Consider the following 24,746-nt stretch of genomic DNA (forward strand, 5'->3'; position numbering starts at 1 on the left):
TTATAACTACGATTAGCCTCTGTGTGTTTATTTGGGAGCTGGATGGTGGGGCCCTCAAAAGAGTAAACAGAGTACAACAAACACAACACATCGATAACACGCCTCACTCCAGATCTTAATATCAAAGTATCATTCCTCGCCAATAAGGAACATGTCCTTGCCTGTAAGAGATGTGTGCTGAGCCATTTAGGACTGATTTCCCAGTGGTTCAGTTGCACTGTGGATATGGACCAGTGGCAAGCAAACCAGCCCATGCCCTGTGCTTGGTGTGACCTGAGCTGGTACAGGGACCTGAGCTGTACACACTCCCTTATACACATGGGCTCCACCTGAAGCTAAAGCCAGGAGAACACTATGGGAAGATCTAAATGGCTGTGTTCCCACTCCTTAAGATATAGAGATCTTTTTAATTAAATTTTATTTTTATTTTATTACTATTGTTTTGCCTGCATGTATGTCTGCATACTACATGTATGCCTGGTTTCCACAGAGATCAGAGAGGGCATCAGATCCCCTGGAACTGGAGTTACATGTGGTTGTGAGATGCCGTGTGGGGTTGGTGAATCAAACCCAAGTCCTATGGAAGAGCAGCCATTGCTCTTAACCACTGAGCCTCCTCTTCAGCCCTGAAATGCAGAGGCCACCAAGGTGCACAGCTCCAGGCATGTGCTGATCTGATAAAGACTATTAGCATCCTTCCAAATGAGTTATTTTTAATAAACCAGTGGTACTTCAGCCTTGTCAGTTGAATGCTTCATTGAAATACCATTTTTCAGCATTTTTAATTTTTCCTTTTGTTTCTCTGGCTATCATTGGTAGAGAGCTTTTCATTAGCTTTGTGGTGACAGCGAACTTTACATAAAGGCCTCTGCTTGGGATTGGGAAACACAGGTGTCACAAGGCCCTGTGACAAGCTCGTTCTATAGATTTAGGGAAAGTCTTGTCACCTTTTTGGATCTTAGTTTTCTACATTAATTATAAACTGATTGGCCCATTAGCTCAGGCTTCTTATTTTTTTTTATTTTTTTTTTATTTTTCGAGACAGGGTTTCTCCGTAGCTTTTGGTTCCTGTCCTGGAACTAGCTCTTGTAGACCAGGCTGGTCTCGAACTCCCAGAGATCCGCCTGCCTCTGCCTCCCGAGTGCTGGGATTAAAGGCGTGCGCCACCATCACCCAGCTTCAGGCTTCTTATTAACTAATTCTTATAATTTACATTAACCCATAATTGTTGTCTGTGTTAGCCATGTGTCTTGGTACCTTTTTCAGCGAGGCAGCCACATCTTGCTTGCTCTGTGTCTGGGTGACAACTGCAGACTGACTCTTTCCTCTTCCCAGAATTCTACTTGCCCTGCCTCTACTTCCTGCCTGGCTACTAGCCAATCAGTGTTTATTTAAAATACAAGTGACAGGGTACAGACCATTGTTCCACAGCACCCCCCCCCCCTTTTTTAAAAACAAACAAACTCTGAATCAAATCTCCTTTGTTTAGCTTTTCTCCTAACCATTATGTTGCATGGCAAGCGGGGGCCTTTTGTTCCGTCCCAGCTGCCCGGCTATCTTACACCTGAAATAATCACATAGAAACTATATTCATTTAAACACTGTCTGGCCCATTAGCTCTAACTTCTTATTGGCTAATTCTTATGTCTTAATTTAACCCATTTCTATTAATCTGTATATCGCCACGTGACTGTGGCTTACTGGCAAGATTCCAACCAGCGTTCGTCTCAGACAGGAGATCCGTGGCATCTGCCACTCTGCCCTTCTTCCCAGCATCAGTTCTGTCTACTCTGCCTACCTAAGTTCTGTTCTATCAACTAGGCCAAGGTGGTTTCTTTCTTCAACCAATGAAAGCAACACATAAAGAGAAGGACCCCCTATACCACCATTATCCATAACAACTTGTAACCAACAATCTAAACAAAGACAAACATCCATAATCCATTTTTGGGGAATGTGGGCATAGTTTTCCAGGCTATTTCCTGATGATTGGGGACACTGATAATCTTATGGGGAACTAAGAAAATTTAGAATTATGATCAAGTCCTGACTGGAGTATTCTGTGAGGCTTGATCATCTCAGCCAGCAGTCTTGAATCTGTTCTGGATGTAGGACTCAGACATCTGGGCCATTTGCTCCTATCAGAGATTCTTCAGGGGGGTCTTCCTTGATCAAACCTGATTTTTCTTAGCCCAGAATGAATCCACAGACTCTCATTTCCTGTGGAAACAAAAACAAAACCTCTTCTCCAAAGTAACATATCTTTTGACTTAAATTTTAAAGTCAAAGAATTTTTAATATATATATATATATATATGATTAATTCAGCAGCATTTTTAATCAAATGTCTTTTAACAGGTGTTGCTCTTTCCTCAGCCATCAAATAGTTTAACAACAACACAATAACATACAGTATCCAGACTCTCTGTGTATTTTTCATCTTTAAGTGGCTTTATTTATTTTTTTAATTTTTGGCTTTTTGAGACAGGGTTTCACCCCACCTATACTTCCTGCCTGGTTACTGGCAGTCAGAGTTTATTTAGAATACAAGTGACAGGGTAGAGACCATTGCCCCATAACAATCTATTAAACATAGGTGTGAGAGTTGATTCTCTGCGCCTATAAATGGTGATTTGAAACTCCCTCTAAGCAGGGCAACATGTCTGCTGGTGACAGGAGCAGCAGGAGAGACTATGAGATTGTGTCTGCAGGATGAAAGGAGCCCTGCGGTCCAGGTAAGCTCAACACATGGCTCCTTGATTCAAAGGACAGTACTGAGGGAAGAGTAGTGCTGGAGAGATGGCTCAGTGGTTAATAAATCGCTGCTTCTGTAGAGGACCTGAGTTCAGTTTCCAGCCCCCACATGTGTTGCTCACAATCACCTTAACTCCAGTTCCAGTGGATGCAACGCCCCTTCTTCTATACTCCAAGGCACCTGCACTTATGTGGCACTTAGACACAAGCAGACATGTACAAATAAATAGAAATAATTTTTTAAAGAACAATATTTTGGTATGTATTTATAACCATTCTTAATTTCAATTACTAAGTTATTTCAGCTACTATTAAAATATTGTACTTTTGATTATGCCTTGTAAATAGTTCTTTGACCTATCAGGGCAGAAATGGGTTCTGGGTGGCTCCAGCCATTCCCATCTCCCTGTGCCTGATACTGGACATGGTGACAAAGCCATGTTAGAACTGGCTGGACTTGTATTACATCTCAGATGACACCAAAGTTGTGCCTCTAAAGCATAGCAAATCTGTTTACTTGCATGACTGGGGAATTAGACAACATCCATGACCATCCATCAAAACCCTTAGGATCCAAAACTCAGTACGCATGAAATCTCATTGAGAACCGTTTCATTCTCTTAATCATTCATTAGGTTTCTCGAGTCAGACAGACCTTCAAGGTCATCACTTGGACATTATCATTGTAATGTGGCAATCAAATAGGGAAGCATATTTTGGAAAAGTTCTGATTTGGTAGAATGCTGCTGGTAAAAGAATTAATGTATTTATTGAGTGACTGTGAATTTATATTTTACTACAAGCTGGAAAAAAGGGAAACAAACCTAATAGAGTCTTTTTGGCACTTGGGATTTATGCCAGCCTGCAAGAATTCCTGCGCAGAGACCTGGAGGGAGAGGTGCCTGCTGACTGGGTTGTTACAGAATGATGGAGGAAGGTCATTGGTTAAAAAATAAACAAACTTCCTTGGCCCATTTTATTGGTTAGAACATAGGTGGGTGGAGTAAACAGAACAGAATGCTGGGAGGAAGAGGAAGTGAGCTCAGAGGCCATGCTCCCCTCTCCTGGGCAGACGCAATGAACTCCCACCCAGGATGAACATAGGCTAGAATCTTCCCAGTAAGCGCACCTTGGGGTGCTACACACATTATTAGAAATGGGCTAGTCCAGGTGCGAGAGTTAGCCAAGAAGAGGCTAGATATAATAGGCCAAGCGGTGTTTAAAAGAATACAGTTTGTGTGTTGTTATTTCGGGTAAAGCTAGCCAGTGGCAGGAGCTGGGTGGCGGAATGCAGCCCCGCAGCTCCTACAACAATAGAACATGATTTTAACTGTGTAAAAATTTGTTACATTTGTTTATGTTGTGGAATATTACTTTAACTTTGTAAAGGTGTGTTACATTTGTTTCACCTTGCCTGCCCAAGGCACCTGATTGGTCTAATAAAAAGCTGAGTGGCCAATAGCTAGGCAGGAGAGGGATAGGCAGGGCTGGTAGTCAGAGGAAATAAGTAGGAAGAGAAATCTAGGCTCAAGAGAAGAAGGAGAAAAGAATGAGGGAGGAGAGGGACAGCCACATTCCAGGCAGCCACAAGTCAGTCAGACACTAGAGGAAGCAGGAAATTAAGACATACAGAAAGAAGGAAGAAAAGGAAGGAAGGGAGGGAGTGGGAGAGGAAGGAAGGAGGGAAGGAAGAAAAGAGAGAAAGGAAAGAAAGAAAAAGAAAGAGAGAGAGAGAAAGAAAGAAAAGAAGGAAGGAAGGAAGGAAGGAAGGAAGGGAGTAAGGTAAAACGCCCCAAAGTCGAAGGTAGATAAACAGGTTGACTTGAGTTAAAGACAGTTATCCAGAAATGAGCCTAAGCCAGGCCAAGCATTCATAACTAATAAGTCAGTAATAAGTCAGTGTTATGACTTGAGAGTTGGTTGGTGCACTGGGGTGCTGATGCAGGAAGTGGAATAAGCTGGAGCCATTGCAGAAAGTACTCCGCCCCCTTCCAAGGGATTTTCTGATTCAGTCAACAGTGACCAGGTGCCTCTGTCTGTGCCGTGTTCCTTGCTGGCTTGGAAACACCACAGTAGAGTCACCAAGGCAGTGGGGGAGCATTAAATTCTTCCCACAGTAAAAGCTACGGTGCACTTTTACCTTACATGTTGCTCTCTCTCTCTCTCTCTCTCTCTCTCTCTCTCTCCGTCTCTCTGTGTGTGTGTGTTCTAGTTTATGTTCTGTTACTATCATAGACAGCATGATCAAAGGGAATTTTCAGATGAGTTTATTTCAGTTTACATCCCAAGGGAAACTGAGGCAGGAACCGAAAGTAGAGACTATGGAGGAACCCTGCTTCACGGTTTGGTTCTTCTTGTTTACTTAGGCAGCTTTCTGTATAGCCCACAGCCACCTGCCTAGGGATGGGAGGTGCTCCTGTATCAATTAGCAACTAAGAAAATGCTCCATAGACATGCTCACAAGCCAATCTGATGGGGGTAATTGTCAGTTGAGGTTCCTTCTTCTCTGGTAGTGATGACCAAGATTAGCCATCATGCCCACAGGCCACAGGGACCATGTGAAGGTCAACAGACAGCTGCAGGTGTGGTGAAGCTTCATCCGGGGGCTTACCTTGAGGTGCAGCCCAGAGATGCTAGTAGGCTCCTGTAAATCCTCTCTTCTTGTTGCTGTACTCTGCCCACCACACATTTCTGAAGACCAGTTCTCAGCACAAGGTTTGTTTAGGCCAATAACACCTCCATGAGTCCAACCATTGTGCTGATGATAATAACATAACTGTCCCCAACAGGGCTGCCATGGAAATGCCTTCTGTTCAGGGAAGCCTGACACATCAGATTCTATTTTATGGAAACAGAGTCGTCTGTGTCTTCAGCACACACCAGATTCCTTTGAGAGGCATGGCCTTGGGGTCTAATATTTGAACCATGACCCCTGTGGACACTGAGAAGGTGTAAATGGAGCCTGCTGGGTCATCTGTGTTGGACTGTCCTGCCTTGCAGCCTTGATTTGAAAAGCCAGTCTTTGATGCTCCCTTCAAATGATGGAGCCCTAGAATGTGGGCTGGACTTAGTGAGTTGTTTTTACCAAAGGGAAAGAGGCAGAAATGATGGTGCGTGACTCGAGGATTAGCTGGTGACTGAGAATTAGCTGATCCAAAAGCATTACCACTGCCAGAGCTGCTCCCCTTCTCTCCCCTCTCTCGCCCTCTACAGGCAATCAGCTGCTATGTCATGCGTGCCCAATGGCCCCTGAGACCTCCTGCCAAGTCATGTGTGCCCGCCAATGTGCAATCAGACCCCACAGCCTTCTGCGACAGCAGCCTCAAGTGACAATCTGAGTGGGGAAAACTCAGCCTGAAGTACCAGGCTGAGCCACCCTGCCCGCCCTGATTCTTGAACTCCATATAGCAAGCATAGATGTACTGTTCCGTTGCTTTACCTAGGAGGAACTGTTTGGAGCGACACTGTGCTCACCTTTCCACTTGGGGGCGCTGTCGTACAGCAGCACAACCTAGGAATGCCTCCTCACCAGGCTGAGAAATACCTCCATGGGACTCACGCCTGCAAACCATCAAATTGTCACTGGACACTTGTGAGTTAAGTACTTTTACCTTGTAAATATACAATTCAATTTTCATGAATAGTAAGGTTTGTCACAATATCCCATTCGCATCCCATCGAGCAGATTGAGTATCCCACATGACATGTGTTAATTGCTTTGATTTTTGACAGCTAAAAATCACACCACAGTGACATATGCTTTCAAATGAGTACTTGTGATTCAAAATTTCCGATTTGTAGTCCTTCTTATTAGCATGGTATTAAAATATCACAAGCAAGCTTTTCCCTTAACTTTCTCCTCAATTGTGATCAACAAAGATTTACACACACACACACACACACACACACACACACACACACACAATATGGTTTCAGCACACACCACTTTCTTGCTGGTGAAAAATGAATGTTGTGGTGAGAACCAGACAGTTATGAACAAATAATTTGTAGTCCAGTTAGCTAAGGAATAGTTAAATGTTTCATTTTAGAAAAGAAACCATTCTCACCAAGCATAATTTGAGCTTGAGTTCCAAAAGTAACCTCATTAATAACTTTAAATGTATAATGTAATTGGAACAAGTAGCAACTCCAGGCTTACCAGCCAATGATGCTGATTTTATCTTTTGTTCTGACATTTTTGTTGACACAAAGGATAAAAATCAGTAGATGCAGGGGGCAGCCGAGCTGGTTTAGTCCCATAAAATGGGGCATCTGAGAGTCAATATCTTACCACTGAGAGTGTGCTTCATACTGGGAGGAACCACTCCACCCAGGTTCCCAATGAGAATAAAATGCTGGACCTCTCACCTCCCGCAGGGATACCCTCAGCACTGATCCTCCAGCTGCTCTTCTGGGCAGGGGCCCCTTCTCAACCCAGACATAAACCAGTTGTTTTCAGTTTTGGGGGCTCTCGGTAGCAGGGGAGGGAGAGGGAGCCAGAGCCGAGAACACAGTGTTAGGACAAGCTCAGGTGTTCCCTGAGTGCTTCAGGCTGGGGTTCAGATGCTCAGGAAGGTTCAGGGAGACAAGAAAGGTAGTCCCAGTTAGAAGGTTGCCCAAAGACTGAGTAGCTCAGCATGGGCTCCAGCTCCCTGCTCTCTTGCGGTGAGAATGTTATCCTAATGCTGAGTAACTTGCCAAGGCTCCCTGCTCACTAGCAATGAGAACATAGCCTAAAAGCTATGGCTTGCCTCAAAGACTCCCTGCTCCCTGCTCTCCTGCAGTGAGAATGTTGCCCAAATTCTGAGAAGCTCGCCACAGGCTCCCGGGAGAGAATCCATGGCCCCAGCACACTTTGAGGTCCTCGCTTCCTCACCACCCTCTGTGGATACATGCTGTGTGCCCTTCCTCTTCCTAGAATGACTGTATATGCCCCAGATCCCTAGACAAGACAGTCTGTGTGATTGTGTGATGTAACTCTTCTCACTAAGGGGTCATCAGAAGGGAATGAAGAAAATCCAAAGTCTCTGAATGGAATGGGTAGACGGCAAGAGGAAAACAGTGACAGATTGCCCTTTATGTCCTTTAGTTAAAACACAGAACAAAAACCTAAGGTGATGGTTGGTTGGCTACTTTTCCTGTCACTGGGTAAAATCCCTCCCACAAAGACAACTTAAACTGCTGTAAGAGTAGCGGCGGAGAGATAGGATCAATAGGATCAATAGGAAGAGATGGGCAGGCGCCAAGGCAAGAATTCACCCAATAATCTGAAAAACAACATGAAAACACCAGAACCCAATGATCTTACAACAGAAGTATTTGGACACCCTAACACAGAAGAAGAGGAAAAAATTGACTTTATGAAAGCAATAGAGTCCCTTAAACAACATGTAAAAAACACCCTTATAGAAATGGATGAGAAGTATAACAAAAAGTTTGAAGAAATGAGTAAATACGTACATGATACCCTGGGAAACCAAGAAAAAACAATCAAACAGGTAATGGAAACAGTTCAAGAATTAAAAACTGAAATGAAGGCAAGGAAGAAAACACAAACTGAGGACCAGCTGGTTATGGAAAATCTAGGTCAACGAGCAGAGTCTACAGAAACAACCATAATCAATAGAATACAAGAGATAGAAGAAAGAATCTCAGATTCTGAGGACACCATAGAGAAAATAAATGCACAGATCAAAGAAAACAGCAAAGCCAACAAATTTTCAACATAAAACATTCAGGAAATATGGGACACAATAAAAAGACCAAACCTAAGAATAATAGGAATAGAAGAAGGAGAAGAGTCACAGCTCAAAGGCCCAGAAAATATTTTTAACAAAATTATGGAAGAAAACTTTCCCAACATAAAGAAAGATATTCATTTAAATATTCAAGAAGCATACAGAACACCAAACAGACTGGATCAAAGAAAAACATCTCCTCGCCATATAATAATCAAAACACAAAATATACAGGTTAAAGAAAGAATATTAAGAGCTGCAAAGGAAAAAGGGCAAGTAACTTATAAAGGTAAACCAATCAGACTTACACCTGACTTCTCTATGGAAACCATGAAAGCCAGAAGGTCCTGGATAGATGTACTGCAGAATCTAAGAGACCATGGATGCAAACCCAAACTACTATACCCAGCCAAGCTATCATTCACTATCAATGGAGAAAACAAGACATTCCAGGATAAGAACAAATTTAAACAATACGTAGCCACAAATCCAGCCCTACAGAAAGTAATAGAAGGAAAATCGCAACCCAAGGAATCCACCATTGCCAACAGTGCCTACAATAACTCAGGCATCTAGCGACCCTTCACCAGCACAACTCAAAGAAGGGAGACACACAAACTCTACTACCAAAAACAATAAGAATAACCGGAGTAAACAACCACTGGTCATTAATATCACTTAATATTAATGGGCTCAATTCACCTATAAAAAGGCACAGGCTAAGAGATTAGATACGAAAACAGGATCCAACAGTCTGCTGTTTGCAAGAAACACATCTCAACCACAAAGACAGACATCTACTTAGACTAAAGGGTTGGAAAAAGGTGTTTCAAGCAAACGGTCCTAAGAAAAAAGAAGGTGTGGCCATACTAATTTCTAACAAAACTGACTTCAAACTAAAATCAATCAGAAGAGATTGAGATGGACACTTTATACTCATAACAGGAACAATTCATCAGGATGACGTCTCAATCCTGAATATCTACGCCCCTAATATAAAAGCACCCACTTATGTAAAAGAAATATTACTAGAACTCAAGGCAGACATCAAACCACACACACTAGTAGTAGGAGACTTCAACACACCTCTCTCTCCAAGGGACAGGTCAATCAGACAGAAACCTAATAGAGAATTAAGAGAATTATTGGAGGTAATGAAGCAAATGGACTTAACAGACATCTATAGAACATTCCACCCAAATAGGAAAGAATATACCTTCTTCTCTGCAGCTCATGGAACCTTCTCGAAAATTGACCACATATTCAGAAACAAAGGAAACCTCCACAAATACAAAAAAATATCAGTGTCCACCTGTGTCTTATCTGATCACCACGGATTAAAGTTAGAAGGAAACAACAATACTACCCACAGAAAGCCGACAAACTCATGGAAACTGAATAGTCAACTACTGAACCACACCTGCGTCAAGGAAGAAATTAAGAAAGAAATTAAAGTCTTCCTTGAATTTAATGAAAATAAAGAGACAACATACTCAAACCTATGAGACACAATGAAAGCAGTGCTAAGAGGAAAGTTCATAGCACTAAGTGCCCACTTAAATAAAACGGAGAATGCATACATTGGGGACTTAACAACACACCTGAAAGCTCTAGAAAAAAAAGAAGCAGACGCGCCCAGGAGAAGTAGAAGACTTGAAATAATAAAACTGAGGGCAGAAATCAACAAAATAGAAACACAGAAAACAGTCCAAAGAATCAATGAAACAAAAAGTTAGTTCTTGGAGAAAATCAACAAAATCGACAAACCCCTATCCAAACTAATTAAACGACAGAGAGAACACGCAAATAAATAAGATCAGAAATGAAAAGGGGGACATAACCACAGACACAGAGGAAATTCAGAGAATCATTAGATCTTACTACAAAAGCCTGTATGCCACAAAACTGGAAAATACAAAAGAAATGGACATTTTTTTAAAATAAGTACCATATACCAAAGCTAAACCAAGACCATGATCTAAATAGACCTGTTACTCACGAAGAATTAGAAACAGTTATCAAAAATCTCCCTTCGAAAAAAAGCCCAGGACCAGATGGTTTCAATGCAGAATTCTGCCACAACTTCCAAGAAGAACTAATACCTATACTCCTTAATGTATTTCACAATATAGAAACAGAAGAGTCATTGCCAAATTCCTTTTATGAAGCTACAGTTACCCGGATACCAAAACCACACAAAGACCCAACCAAGAAAGAGAATTACAGGCCTATCTCACTCATGAATATTGACGCAAAAATTCTCAATAAAATACTGGCAAACAGAATCCAAGAACACATTAGAAAAATTATCCATTATGATCAAGTAGGCTTCATCCCAGAGATGCAGGGCTGGTTCAACATACGCAAATCTATCAATGTAATCCACCATATAAATAAACTGAAAGAAAAAAAAACATATGATCATTTCATTAGATGCTGAAAAAGCATTCGACAAAATTCAACACCCCTTTATGATAAAAGTCTTAGCCGGGCGATGGTGGCGCACGCCTTTAATCCCAGCATTAGGGAGGCAGAGGCAGGTGGATCTCTGTGAGTTCGAGACCAGCCTGGTCTACAGAGCTAGTTCCAGGACAGGCTCCAAAGCCACAGAGAAACCCTGTCTCGAAAAAGCAAAAAAAAAAAAAAAGTCTTGGAGAGATTAGGGATACAAAGGTCATACCTAAATATAATAAAAGCTATTTACAGCAAGCCGACAGCTAACATTAAAAACGGAGAAAAACTCAAAGCCATCCCACTAAAATCAGGAACATGACAAGGATGTCCACTCTCTCCATACCTCTTCAATATAGTGCTTGAAGTTCTAGCAATAGCAATAAGACAACATAAAGGGATCAAGGGGATTCGAATTGGAAAGGAAGAAGTTAAGCTTTCGTTATTTGCAGACGATATGATAGTATACATAAGCGACCCCAAAAACTCTACCAAAGAACTCCTACAGCTGATAAACACCTTTAGTAATGTGGCAGGATACAAGATCAACTCCAAAAAATCAGTTGCCTTCCTATACACTAAGGATAAGGAAGCAGAGAGGGAAATCAGAGAAGCATCACCTTTCACGATAGCCACGAATAGCATAAAATATCTTGGGGTAACTCTGACCAAGGAAGTGAAAGATCTATTTGACAAGAACTTTAAGACTTTGAAGAAAGAAATTGAAGAGGACACCAGAAAATGGAAGGATCTCCCTTGCTCTTGGATTGGGAGGATCAACATAGTAAAAATGGCAATTCTACCAAAAGCAATCTATAGATTCAATGCAATCCCCATCAAAATTCTTCACAGATCTGGAGAAGACAATAATCAACTTTATATGGAAAAACAAAAAACCCAGGATAGCCAAAACAATCTTATACAATAAAGGATTGTCTGGAGGCATTACCATCCCTGACTTCAAACTCTATTACAGAGCTACAGTATTGAAAACAGCTTGGTATTGGCATAAAAACAGAGAAGTCGACCAATGGAATCAAATAGAAGACCCTGACTTTAACCCACAAACCTATGAACACCTGATTTTCGATAAAGGAGCTAGAAGTATACAATGGAAAAAAGAGAGCATCTTCAACAAATTGTGCTGGCAAAACTGGATGTCAATCTGTAGAAGAATGAAAATAGATCCATATCTATCACCATGCACAAAACTCAAGTCCAAATGGATTAAAGACCTCAATATCAGTCCGAACACACTGAACCTGATAGAAGAGAAAGTGGGAAGTACTCTACAACACATGGGCACAGGAGACCACTTCCTACGTATAACCCCAGCAGCACAGACATTAAGGGCCTCATTGAATAAATGGGACCTCCTAAGACTGAGAAGCTTCTGTAAAGCAAAGGACACTGTCACTAAGACAAAAAGGCAACCCACTGACTGGGAGAAGATCTGCACCAACCTCGCAAGTGACAAAGGTCTGATCTCCAAAATATATAAAGAACTCAAGAAACTAGACCGCAAAAGGCTAATCAACCCAATTATAAAATGAGGCACTGAGCTGAACAGAGAATTCTCAACAGAAGAACTTCAAATGGCCAAAAGACACTTAAGGTCATGTTCAACTTCCTTAGCGATCAGGGAAATGCAAATCAAGACAACTTTAAGATACTATCTTACACCTGTCAGAATGGCTAAAATCAAAAACACCAATGATAGCCTTTGCTGGAGAGGTTGTGGAGAAAGGGGTACCCTCATCCATTGCTGGTGGGAATGCAAACTTGTGCAACCACTCTGGAAAGCAGTGTGGCGGTTTCTCAGAAAATTCGGGATCAACCTATCCCTGGACCCAGCAATACCACTCTTGGGAATATACCCAAGAGAGGCCCTATCATACAACAAAAGTATATGGTCAACTATGTTCATAGCAGCATTGTTTGTAATAGCCAGAACCTGGAAACAACCTAGATGCCCTCCAATGGAAGAATGGATGAAGAAAGTATGGAATATATACATATTAGAGTATTACTCAGCAGTAAAAAACAAGGACTTCTTGAATTTTGCGTACAAATGGATGGAAATAGAAAACACTATCCTGAGTGAGGTAAGCCAGACCCAAAAAGAGGAACATGGGATATACTCACTCATATTTGGTTTCTAGCCATAAATAAAGGACATTGAGCTTATAATTCACGTTCCTAGAGAAGCTAAATAAGAAGGTGAATCCAAAGACAAACATATAGGCATCCTCCTGAATATTAACCTTCATCAGGCAATGAAAGGAGACAGAGACAGAGACCCACATTGGAGCACCAGACAGAAATCTCAAGGTCCAAATCAGGAGCAGAAGGAGAGAGAGCACGAGCAAGGAACTCAGGACCACGAGGGTTGCACCCACACACTGGGACAATGGGGATGTTCTATCGGGAATTCACCAAGGCCAGCTGGCCTGGGTCTGAAAAAGCATGGGATAAAACCGGACTTGCTGAACATAGAGGACAATGAGGACTACTGAGAACTCAAGAACAATGGCAATGGGTTTCTGATCCTACTGCACGTACTGGCTTTGGGGGAGCCTAGACAGTTTGGATGCTCACCTTACTAGACCTGGATGGAGGTGGGCGGTCCTTGGGCTTCCCACAAGTCAGGGAACCCTGATTGCTCTTGAGCTGATGAGGGAGAGGGACTTGATCGGGGGAGGGGGAGGGAAATGGGAGGCAGTGGCAGGGAGGAGGCAGAAATCCTTAATAAATAAATAAATTTAAAAAAATAAACTGCTGTCAAACCCCAGCATCAGCCTGTCAGCCAATCATATTTCCTACTACTGAATATTGTTCTATGGCTAAAAACCAGGTAATTTAAAAAAATTTAAAGCAACTTAAGAAACTTTGGAGCTCAGTCAAGGGTACAGTGCATCATGGTGGGAAGTGATGGTGACAGGAATGTGAGGTGCTGGTGACATTGTATCCTGAGGTGCTGGTCACATTGTATCCTGAGGTGCTGGTGACATTGTATCCTGAGGTGCTGGTCACATTGTATCCACAGTTAGGAAGGCAGGTGGGGGTTGGTGGGGTTGGGGGATATGAATGGTGATCCTCTCTATTCCTCCTTTTTATTCAGCGAAGGACCTCAGCCTTGGGATGGTGCTGTCCTCAATTAGGGTGGGTCTTCCCACCTCAATTAACCTGCCCTAGATAACCCCTCACAGATGTGCTCAAGGGTTGTCTCCTGTAGGACTCTAGAGCCTGCCAGTCATTCTTGAGCCTTTTCTAATTTTAATAAAACTTCAACTTCCCACTGGCTAATTCTGCAATTCTTTTCTGCTTCAAAGCCACAAACCCCAGTTTGCATTCAGTTCCTAAAAGAGAAGTCCTCTGCGTCTGTCCATGTCACAGCCAACAGGATGACTATGAGAAGCTGCCTAGGTGCTCTGGGGACCCTGTGGGCAATACAGGAGCCACCATCACAAAGCCCCTGGTGACTGCCACCAGCAAAGTGAGACAGTGTTCTTAGTCTCTGACCCGGTTGTCTGCTCGTGCTTTTGGGTAGCGTCCATGAAGCAGAGACAGATCAGCTTCTTAGCTCACAAGTGGATAAAATTTCAAACGTTGTGTGGTTCTCGGCCCTTCTGATAGTATACTCTGCTAGTTAAGTTACGCACTGCATGGAAACCTAGCATCGACTGTATGTGTTTCTCCTCAGGTGAGCTATTCCGGGGGATTCTAACACTTCAGAGGCACGGTCCCAGCAATGTGTTAGACACAGTGAAGATGAGAAACACCCATGAGCCATTTAGCCTGTTCCCTGCTAAGATGAGAAATTGAAAAGGCAACTGGAACCAAATTGTGTCTCTGGTTATTCCACAGATGAGAAACAGTCTTCACTCTACGTTAAAAGCTTTTAGTAAAAAACACAGCAGGACTAAAGGAGCACATTTAGCCAGACAGTAGAGACACCTACATGATACAGCCCTATCCTAACAAAGAGGGCTTTGCATGAGAATTTACATTCTTCCTTTCCAGACAGATGGACCAGATCTTTAAAATATGAAAATAAGCCCATGCTCTTCATTCCTCAACATCGATATGCAGAAATCACAGAAAAAAAACTTAATGAAAATTTAAAGGTCATTTTCTTTCCCACTTATTTCTATTTGATCTGTTGAGACATTTTAAACACTGTGCAAAATATTTGACTATAATTGATTCGGTTTAAAGGTTACTGTGAGATGTTACATTTTAAATGTAAATTTGTATAATCAGAACGGTAAATCTCCACCAACATTGCTATTTATATAGACTTTTTGTCCATCACTCTCTAGAACATTTTTTTTTACATTGCATTTTATGTGTGTGTTCATGTTCATGTGTGCACAGATACACATGTGTATGTGTGTATGTGGAGGCCAAAACCCAAAATGTGGTTTTTTGAAATGGAGCCTCTCACTTGCCTGAAACTCCATCATGGTACACTGGTCATGGGCCAGGATCTGCCTTTCTCTGCTTCTTTGGTGTGGGATTACAAACCCACAACAGCAGGCCCAGTTCTTTCTTTTCTTTTCCATGTGAATTATGGTAATGAACTGCTTCCTCACACTTGACAGTCCCGTACTTTACTGACTGGACTGTGTCCCAGCCCGAATTCCTAAATCCTCACTTTAAAGCATATTGATTCTTAAGCGTGTGTGTGTGTTTGTGTGTGGGTGTGCTAGAGGAGGAAATTGGGTTCCCTGGAGTCACAAGCTGTTGCGAGCTACTTGATGTGTGTACTGAGATCCAAACGCCTCCTCAGAGTGTCAGGTGTCTTAATCATGGAGCCATCACTCCAGCACTAATTTCCACTTTTAAAAATATTTTCTTGATGCCATCCCAAGATTTTCAAACACAAATACTCCAATGGAATTTTATGCATATCTTAGTCATGTTGGGAAGAGTTCAACTCAGCAGGCAAATTTGTAAAAACCACAGAACTACTTGGAGAGGACAGAGGATGCTCAGGGCAGCAAATGTGGCCTGTCCCAGAAAGAACCAGCACACAGGAGTATGTTTCCCTTTAAGCAGAGTTTTAAAGACACCGTTCAAGAGGCATGGGCAGCGTTCAGGGAGAACATAGAGGATGGTTGGCACTCTGAGTCTAGTTGTAGTGGCTTGGATAAGAATGACCTTTATAGGCTCATGTATTTGAATGCTTAGTCACCAGAGATTGGCACCATTTGAAAGAATTAAAAGAATTAGAAGGTGTGGCCTTATTGGAGGAAGTGTGTCAGTAGGTGTGGGCCGCTTTCTCTTCTTACTGAGTATGATCAGATTAGAACTCTCAGCTTCTTCTCTAGGACTGTATGTGCCTTCCCCATGCTCCCCACCCTGATGACAATGGACTAAAGTTATAAAGCTGTGAGCAAGCCCCAGTTAGATGCTTTCTTTTAAGAGCATTACAGTGGTCGTGGTGTCTGTTCACAGTGGTAGGGCAGTGACTAAGACAATAGTGATGGCTGGGACACAGGGACACCGCCATGCTATACCCCCGTGCTAAGGAGGATAGGGCCAAGGAGCAGGAGAGTTACTCAACCATATGGAAGGCTTCCTGGCCACAGTTGTGGCCTTCAGTGGGTGACACAATCAACTCGCCAACCTACAGTGACTCAGCACAGAGAGAGCCAAACAACAAGTCTCCTGCCCAGACCTCAGCAACCAAACCCAACCAGAGGCAGAGGACAAGGGGGTGAATCAGCTTCTTGGGACAGAGAGAAAAAGGAAGAAAAGAAAAGAACCTGTTTAATTTGCAGCCATGACTGCCACACACAAGGAATGGGTAGTCTCAATTTTGCAAATTTCTTTAAGAGACATTTCCTGTTGTTGAAAGAAATCAAGGGCTCCCTATTTGATTGGAAGCATCATTTCAGCCCCCTGGCATCCATATATACAAGGAATGTTTGGTGGAAAGTTCCAAGCCCCCATCCCCTGGGAGTTGCCTCAGTCCAGACTCTACCTCCAAGAAAGCCTGCCAAATGGTGACCCCTCCCCAGGGAGGGTCAAGACCACTCCCATAGGCTATTTAAACTGCCCCCCACAGAACAAACACATGGTCCCCCTTGTTTTTTGTACCCCTCTCTGTGTTTTTCTGGAGAGCCACCTGGGAGCGCTGGCATCCATTAAACCTGGGCTTCTTTTAATTTGGTCTGATTTGGATTATTGCATAGGCGGAGAGGTTTATCAGGCAGAAAAAAAAAGCTTAATGCTTCCTATGAGGACTGAGGCAAGCTGGAAGTCATGTAGAATCTGAGTTGCCTTGCTGGAGACAACCAGAGGTTATTTAGTGAGTCATTCTTTGTTTTTTGTTTTTTTTGTTTGTTTGTTTGTTTTTATTTTTCGAGACAGGGTTTCTCCGTAGTTTTTTGGTTCCTGTCCTGGAACTAGCTCTTGTAGACCAGGCTGGCCTCAAACTCACAGAGATCCGCCTGCCTCTGCCTCCCTAGTGCTGGGATTAAAGGCGTGCGCCACCACCGCCTGGTTTTAGTGAGTCATTCTTATATGATGAGAATATTATAAAATAACTCTTGAGGGAAAATGTATTACGATGGGTATGCCAAGTACAAAACCTTTTAAAAAGCCAGAATTCCTGCCTCAATCTTTGCTAGTAAAACCCCAACTTATAGAGCTGGAAGTGGCAGCTTGAGAAGGATGGATATTAGACATTTTTTTTTCAATTTTTTCTTAGGAATCACCCAGAAGGAATAAGCACACTGTGAAACAGAAGAACAAGAACCACTTTTGGCATCACGCGGTGAAACTCAAGCCACACAAGCTGCTCTAGAGGGCATGGGTCCCAGTGGGCAGGCCGGCAGTGAAGGGTGTGTACACAGTTGTTGATTTCAGATAAGGCTGATGGACATCCATGGGAAGAGCCTGGAGGAGAGGGTGGCAATCTGCAGAGACTGGGGGTTCAGGAAAGCGCACTTCTGTAGGTTGATCTCAGTCTGCCAGCAAGAAAACCATTGTGTAGCCTAGAGTTTAGCTTTAGATAATGCAGCATGACTAATAAAAACCCAGAGACAGAAACTGGGGTTCAACCTGAAGGTCAGAAAAACAAAACAGCTAGCCACTGGCTCTTACCTCTACCTCAGTCCAAAATGGCAATCCTGCCTCCAGGAATCCTCAGAATGAGACTGAGAACTGTCTTCTGTCTTCTCTCTAGGGCTGGGATTAAAGGTGTGCACCACTACTGCCTGGTTTTTATGGCAAACTAGTGTGGCTCCTGGGATTAAAGGTGTATGTCACCACTGCATGTTCTGTAAGGCTGACCAGGGTGGCTTGGCTGTTTTACTCTCTGATCTTCAGGCAAGCTTTATTTATTAAAATGCAATGAAATATCACTACCAGATGGTGAAAGCTCAGGGAATTCACTACCCAAACCCTGATTTGTGTGGGGGGTGGGGAGGCGGGAACAGAGGAAATGGGGATGACAGGAATGGGCCAGGGACAGCAGGGAATTTTTCCAACTAGTCTCAATCTCCTCCGTTGTCCCTCTCCCAATACTGCCACCAAATTATGATCTACCATTGGATTCATTCATGCAGTGGGTCAGAATTTCATGACACAGTGGCTTCCCTGAAGTTCTTCCCTTCAATACTGTTGCACTGGGGACCAGGCCTTCAACATGTGAGCCTTGTAGGGGACACTTCATGTCCCAACCATAATAACACATGCACACGCATGCATGCACACGAGCACACAGACATACATATGCATGCACACATCATGCAGTGTGTCTGCATGCACATGAGCACATGCACGCATGCACACGGCACACTAACAGACACATGTACACACGTGAGGCAAAGGCTTTGTACGTGTAGCAGTAAGAGGAGGTGAAAGTGGTAAGATTGGATAGTTAGAAATGAAGAACATCTGCACACAGAAGGAACCAAATGCTCAGTCAGCACAGGGAAACTCAGAAGACAGGAGCTGAGGAAAGACTGAAACCTGTATTTAGGAAAAAGGACTTTTTATTTTTCTATAAGAACTTCCATAATTAGGAAGAGAATTGGGCGCACTGTACAGAAAATTCATAAAAAATGAAATACAAATAACATTAGGATATATTATTAACCTTAAAACATTGCTTAAATATTTTATTTCTACATTTTTATGAGCATATGTGTATGTCTGTGTGTCCCTGTGTGTGCACTTGTGTTTGTGTATATGCTTGTGGAGGCCAGATGTGTATGTGTGTGTGTGTGTGTGTGTGTGTGCATCCCTGTCTGTACACTTGTATTTGTGTATATGCTTGTGGAGGTATAGTAGGAGCTGTGGGGCTGCATTCTGCCACCCAGCTCCCGCCGCCGGCTAGCTTATGCCCTGAAATAACAACACACAAACTGTATTCATTTAAACACTGCTTGGCCCATTTCTATCTAGCCTCTTCTCAGCTAACTCTCGCACCTGGACTAACCCATTTCTAATCATCTATGTAGTACCGGTCTTACTGGGAAGATTCTAGCCTACGTCCATCCTGGGTTGGAGCTTCATCGCGTGCATCTTCCCGGGAGCAGGGAGCACGGTGTCTCTCTGAGGCATCTGCCCCTGAGAGGAGAGCTGTCGAGTCTGAGCTCACTTCCTCTTCCTCCCAGCGTTCTGTTCTGTTTACTCCTCCCACCTGTGTTCTAACCTATGAGGGCCAGCCAAGCAGTTTGTTTATTACTTAGCCAATGAAATCAACAGATTGATATACGACACTCCTACACCATGGAGGCCAGATGTGTATGTGTATGTGTGTGTGTGTGTGCATGCGTCTCTTCTGTACACTTGTATTTGTGTATATGCTTGTGGAGGTATAGTAGGAGCTGTGGGGCTGCATTCTGCCACCCAGCTCCCGCCGCCGGCTAGCTTATGCCCTGAAATAACAACACACAAACTGTATTCATTTAAACACTGCTTGGCCCATTTCTATCTAGCCTCTTCTCAGCTAACTCTCGCACCTGGACTAACCCATTTCTAATCATCTATGTAGTACCGGTCTTACTGGGAAGATTCTAGCCTACGTCCATCCTGGGTTGGAGCTTCATCGCGTGCATCTTCCCGGGAGCAGGGAGCACGGTGTCTCTCTGAGGCATCTGCCCCTGAGAGGAGAGCTGTCGAGTCTGAGCTCACTTCCTCTTCCTCCCAGCGTTCTGTTCTGTTTACTCCTCCCACCTGTGTTCTAACCTATGAGGGCCAGCCAAGCAGTTTGTTTATTACTTAGCCAATGAAATCAACAGATTGATATACGACACTCCTACACCATGGAGGCCAGATGTGTATGTGTATGTGTGTGTGTGTGTGCATCCCTGTCTGTACACTTGTATTTGTGTATATGCTTGTGAAGGCCAGATGTGTGTGTGTGTGTGTGTGTGTGTGCGCATCCCTGTCTGTACACTTGTATTTGTGTATATGCTTGTGAAGGCCAGATGTGTGTGTGTGTGTGTGTGCATCCCTGTCTGTACACTTGTATTTGTGTATATGCTTGTGAAGGCCAGATGTGTGTGTGTGTGTGTGTGTATGTGTGTGTGTGTGTGCATCCCTGTCTGTACACTTGTATTTGTGTATATGCTTGTGAAGGCCAGATGTGTGTGTGTGTGTGTGCGCATCCCTGTCTGTACACTTGTATTTGTGTATATGCTTGTGAAGGCCAGATGTGTGTGTGTGTGTGTGTGTGCATCCCTGTCTGTACACTTGTATTTGTGTATATGCTTGTGAAGGCCAGATGTGTGTGTGTGTGTGTGTGTGTGTGTGTGTGTGCATCCCTGTCTGTACACTTGTATTTGTGTATATGCTTGTGAAGGCCAGATGTGTGTGTGTGTGTGTGTGTGCATCCCTGTCTGTACACTTGTATTTGTGTATATGCTTGTGAAGGCCAGATGTGTGTGTGTGTGTGTGTGTGTGTGCATCCCTGTTTGTACACTTGTATTTGTGTATATGCTTGTGAAGGCCAGATGTCAACATTACTCACTCTCCATCTTATTTTTTGAAACAATCTCTCAGTAAAACTGGGATTTCCTGATTTGGCTAGATTAGCTGCTAGCAAGCCTCAGGTCCTCCTGTCTGCCTCTGCTGTGCTGAGATTACACGCATGTACTGCCACTCCTACCTTTTCACGTGGGCAAAGGGGTTCGTGTGGCAAGCACTGCAGCTAGGCCATCCCCTCAGCCCTTAAAACGTTCTTTAATTGGATTGACAGATTTAATTTCTGACCAAACTAGAGGAAGCCCGCTCGCTACAGCTTGTGCCTTATCACTAAAACATCTGGCAAAACACAACATCAATGAAGTCAAGGAGAGCAGGCAGACTGGACAGGGAGCTCAAAAGTTGAACGGACACCATTGTGAGGCCATGAGATTCCTCGTTTTTTGTTTGGTTTGTTCTTCTGTGCTGCCTTCTGGCTTTGATCTGAAGGCTGGCTGGAAGAGGGACCAGTAATCAGAGATGATCAGAAAACAGGTTGGAGAAACCTAGCGTCCAGCAACAGTGACAGGACTAGGCTGCAGGGAGCAAGAGAAGCTGTCGTGAACCTGCCCATGGTTTTCCTTCTGAGCTTAGCCTGGTCTAGAGGCTGACACCTGAGAGCAAAACTGTCCTGTAGCAGTGGTCCTCAGCCTTCCTCATGCCGCGGTGAACGCAAAGCTCTAACGGCCGGAGCGTGCAAATGTAGCGCTGACAGGTTTGCCCTTCCCCCTTCCCCTCTTCCGTGCTGCAAGCCCTGAGATTACATTTCTAAAGTTAGCCCCCATGGTACAGCCCCTTATTTGGACACTCACTCATTCCTGAGACTAAGTAGCAAGGTCCAAAATCAAAATTCATTATTTGTCTACTATGTCCAATCAGGACTTACCAGCTCACTCTGGCACAGACCCGCCCTTTTCTCCTTAAAAATCCACACCAGTTTGCAGCTACTGCTGCTTGCTGTCTGCGTTTGCAACCCCCACCCCCATCCCCACACCCCTGCTTGCCCCTCAGGGGTAACAAATCTCCTTTGTGCTGAGAACTTGGTGTTTGAGTGCATCCTGTACCAGTTCTGAAGGGGCTTCCCTCCCTTACAATGACCTTCAGCCATAACATCATTTTCACTGCTATTTCATAACTGTAATTTTTCTAGTTATGAATCATAACGTAAATATATGTGTCTTCCCATTGTCTTAGACCATTCCTGTGAAAGGGTTGATCTCCCAAAGGGTTTGTGACCCACAGGCTGAGAACCACTGTTCTAATGGAAGGAACTGGAAAGGGGGGCTTCTGGGAGCTGCAGGGAATGGAACTTTGAAAGGGGTGTTGAAGGGGCCTAATTCTGGGGGACTGTTTGTTATGTAGCAAAGGATAATTAAGACGATGGTTCATGCCTGTCCTGGCCTGCTTTGATAAAATATGGACCAAAAACAACTTGAGAACAGTTGATGAAAATGATCCATCATCAAGGGAAGCCAGGGTAAGAGCTTCAGGCAGGATCCTGGGACAGGACCTGAAGCAGAGACCATAGAAAACACTGCTACTGGCTTGCTCAGTTTGCTTTCTTAAACTGCCAGGTCCTGCCAGTTTAGGATGGTACCACCCAGTGGGCCTGGCCCTCCCGCATCATCAAGAAAATGCGGGCTTGTCTGATAGAGGTCATTCCTTATGTTCCTTCTTCCCAGGCAACTACAGCTGTGTCAGGTTCACAAAAACTCTTCCCTGGCACGCACAAAGCCCTGGTATCAATCTCTAGGATAAAGATCATCTGAGCTAAGTGGATTAAAAAAATACTCCATTCAAATGATGTTTTTTTCAAATATTTCCAATCAAATACCAAAAAGATGAAGTTATATACAAGGGTGAATATAAATAAGTTCAGGGGATGCGCGAACAGGAACCTTGAACGATAACAAGTTGTAGTTATAGTATAACAAGTCTACTGAGTCATCAATTGGTTCTAATTGTTTATGCTCATGAACTATTTGCATTGGTTTTCAGAGAGGAGAGAGCACCAGGGCCCTGCTGAAACACAGTCAAGAACTGCTCCTTAGGGCAGAGAGGGGGCTAGGAGAAACAGCCTCCAACCCTGCATACCTCCGTGTTGGGGAGAGGATGGGGGGGTGGAGGGTTTGTCCCCACGGAAGAAGGCAGCTTTGTCTAACCTCAGGAGAAGCAAGGAATGCAACCCTGCTTGGCCTGGGGCAGAAACAGGAAGGGTGTGGAGGGTGGAGGTCGGAGGAGGGTGGAGGTGGGAGGGTGTCTGGGAAGCGCAAGGGGTTGGGAAATCCCATAGATGCCTGAAGGTGAGGTTTCAGTTATAAATCGGATCTGAGCTTCTCATTACCTGGTACAACTGAAACGAGACTTGTGCTCACACTGGATCCCTAGTCCCTTCCATTCCCTGACCTCGCAAGGCAAAGACAGCGAGTCTTAGTCCCAATTCCACTACAATGACAGCCAGTCAGGCCCCGCCCCTCCCGCCGAAGCTCCGCCTCTGCCCCTTTCGAATGACTGCAGGTCAGGCCCCGCCCCAAGAGCGGCCCCGCCCACCCGCCGAGTCCCCGCCTCCATTCCGTCGCAGTGGCTTCACCCGCCGTCTCACCGAGACTGCTGGCGAGACCCCGCCCATTTAGCTCAGCTCCACTCCACCACAGTGACAGCCCTCGGGGCCCCGCCCATCCCGCCGAGGACACGCCCCCTGCCGAGCGACAGCCAGTGAGGTTTCGCCCTGCGCACCTCCGCCCCGCCTCTTTCGCTGTGGTCCTGCCTACCCCGACTAAGTGACTGCCGGAAGGCCCCGCCCCGTCCCGTCCGGTCGTTGACGCCCCCTGGCGGCCTAAAGCGCCACGCCCAGGTCGCGCGTCCAGTCTGCCCCGCCTCAGCGCCGCAGCCGGGTGCCCCCTGCTCGGGCCGCCCCCGAGGACGCTGCGTGGGCGGCCGGTGAGTGGGGAGGGGAGCAGCCGGTGCGGGGGACCTGCCGGGGCTTCCGCCCACGGGGAAGAGCGACTCTGCTGCGCGGGGCGGGGCTGGAGCTCTGCATGGCCGAGGGCCGGCGGAGGCAGGGGGATGCCGCCGGCTTCTGGTCGGCGTCGGGCCTGGGGCGGGGCCCGTTCTGATTGACGCCTGGGGTCCGGGGGTGCAGGCAGCTCTGATTGACACTTAGGGAGGACGCCTGGAAGCGTTCCAGGGTTGCGGACAGATCCGGTTCCACTTTTCTGACGCCGGGGCCTGCTGTCTCACGACTCCGGTGAATGGGTAGAGAGCCCTATCCCCGCTGGCCGACCACCTGAAAACCCTGCTGGTTTCCCGTAGCTGGGGCGGTTTGCGTGGGTGTCCTGACTTGGGCGCTCTTCAAGTTCATTCCCACTACAAACTGCGGTGTCGCACGCCTTTAAACCCTGGATGTGTAATCGAATCCTGTGCGTTTTAAAAGTTTCCAGCGCACTGCGAGCCGCCTGGTTTTCGTTTAAAGTCACACTAACCTCAGAGGACCAGACGTTTATAAAGGCACATTCTGTCTTTCAACAGTTTTAACTGCAGCCGTGGATAAGCAACTGTGAGATGCTCCCTGAGGCGTCTCTACCTGGTGTGAATAGCCCAGTACACTCACACAGACTAACAGGCTGTGACTTCACCAGGCATATTGTTTATTTTTTTTAAACTTTGCGCATGTTCACGTGTGAGTGCAGGCACGAGGATGCCATACAGGCTTGAGGAGGTCAGAGGACCACAGGTGCCGGCCCTTGCCTTCCTCCTTGTTTGAGGCAGAGTCTTTTCATTCTTGGCAGCGGTGCTGCCTGCTCTAGGGCTAGGCTGTTGGGC

The 24,746-nt window shown here is 44.8% G+C and overlaps 1 protein-coding gene across 1 annotated transcript in view; it reads left to right on the forward strand.

Moving 5' to 3' along the window:
- The first annotated feature begins 23,746 nt into the window (after positions 1-23,746).
- The window catches only part of Ano10 (anoctamin 10), a 111,173-nt gene continuing 110,173 nt past the window's right edge, over positions 23,747-24,746 (forward strand). The window contains exon 1 of the mRNA XM_041676855.1: positions 23,747-23,864. The gene's annotated coding sequence lies outside the window, so the exon portion shown is untranslated. The remainder of the gene's footprint in view (positions 23,865-24,746) is intronic.

This window comes from Microtus oregoni, unplaced genomic scaffold (assembly GCF_018167655.1).
Source record: "Microtus oregoni isolate MIOR12 unplaced genomic scaffold, Mior012 000028F_ref0000031, whole genome shotgun sequence".
NCBI classification, from domain to species: Eukaryota; Metazoa; Chordata; class Mammalia; order Rodentia; family Cricetidae; genus Microtus; species Microtus oregoni.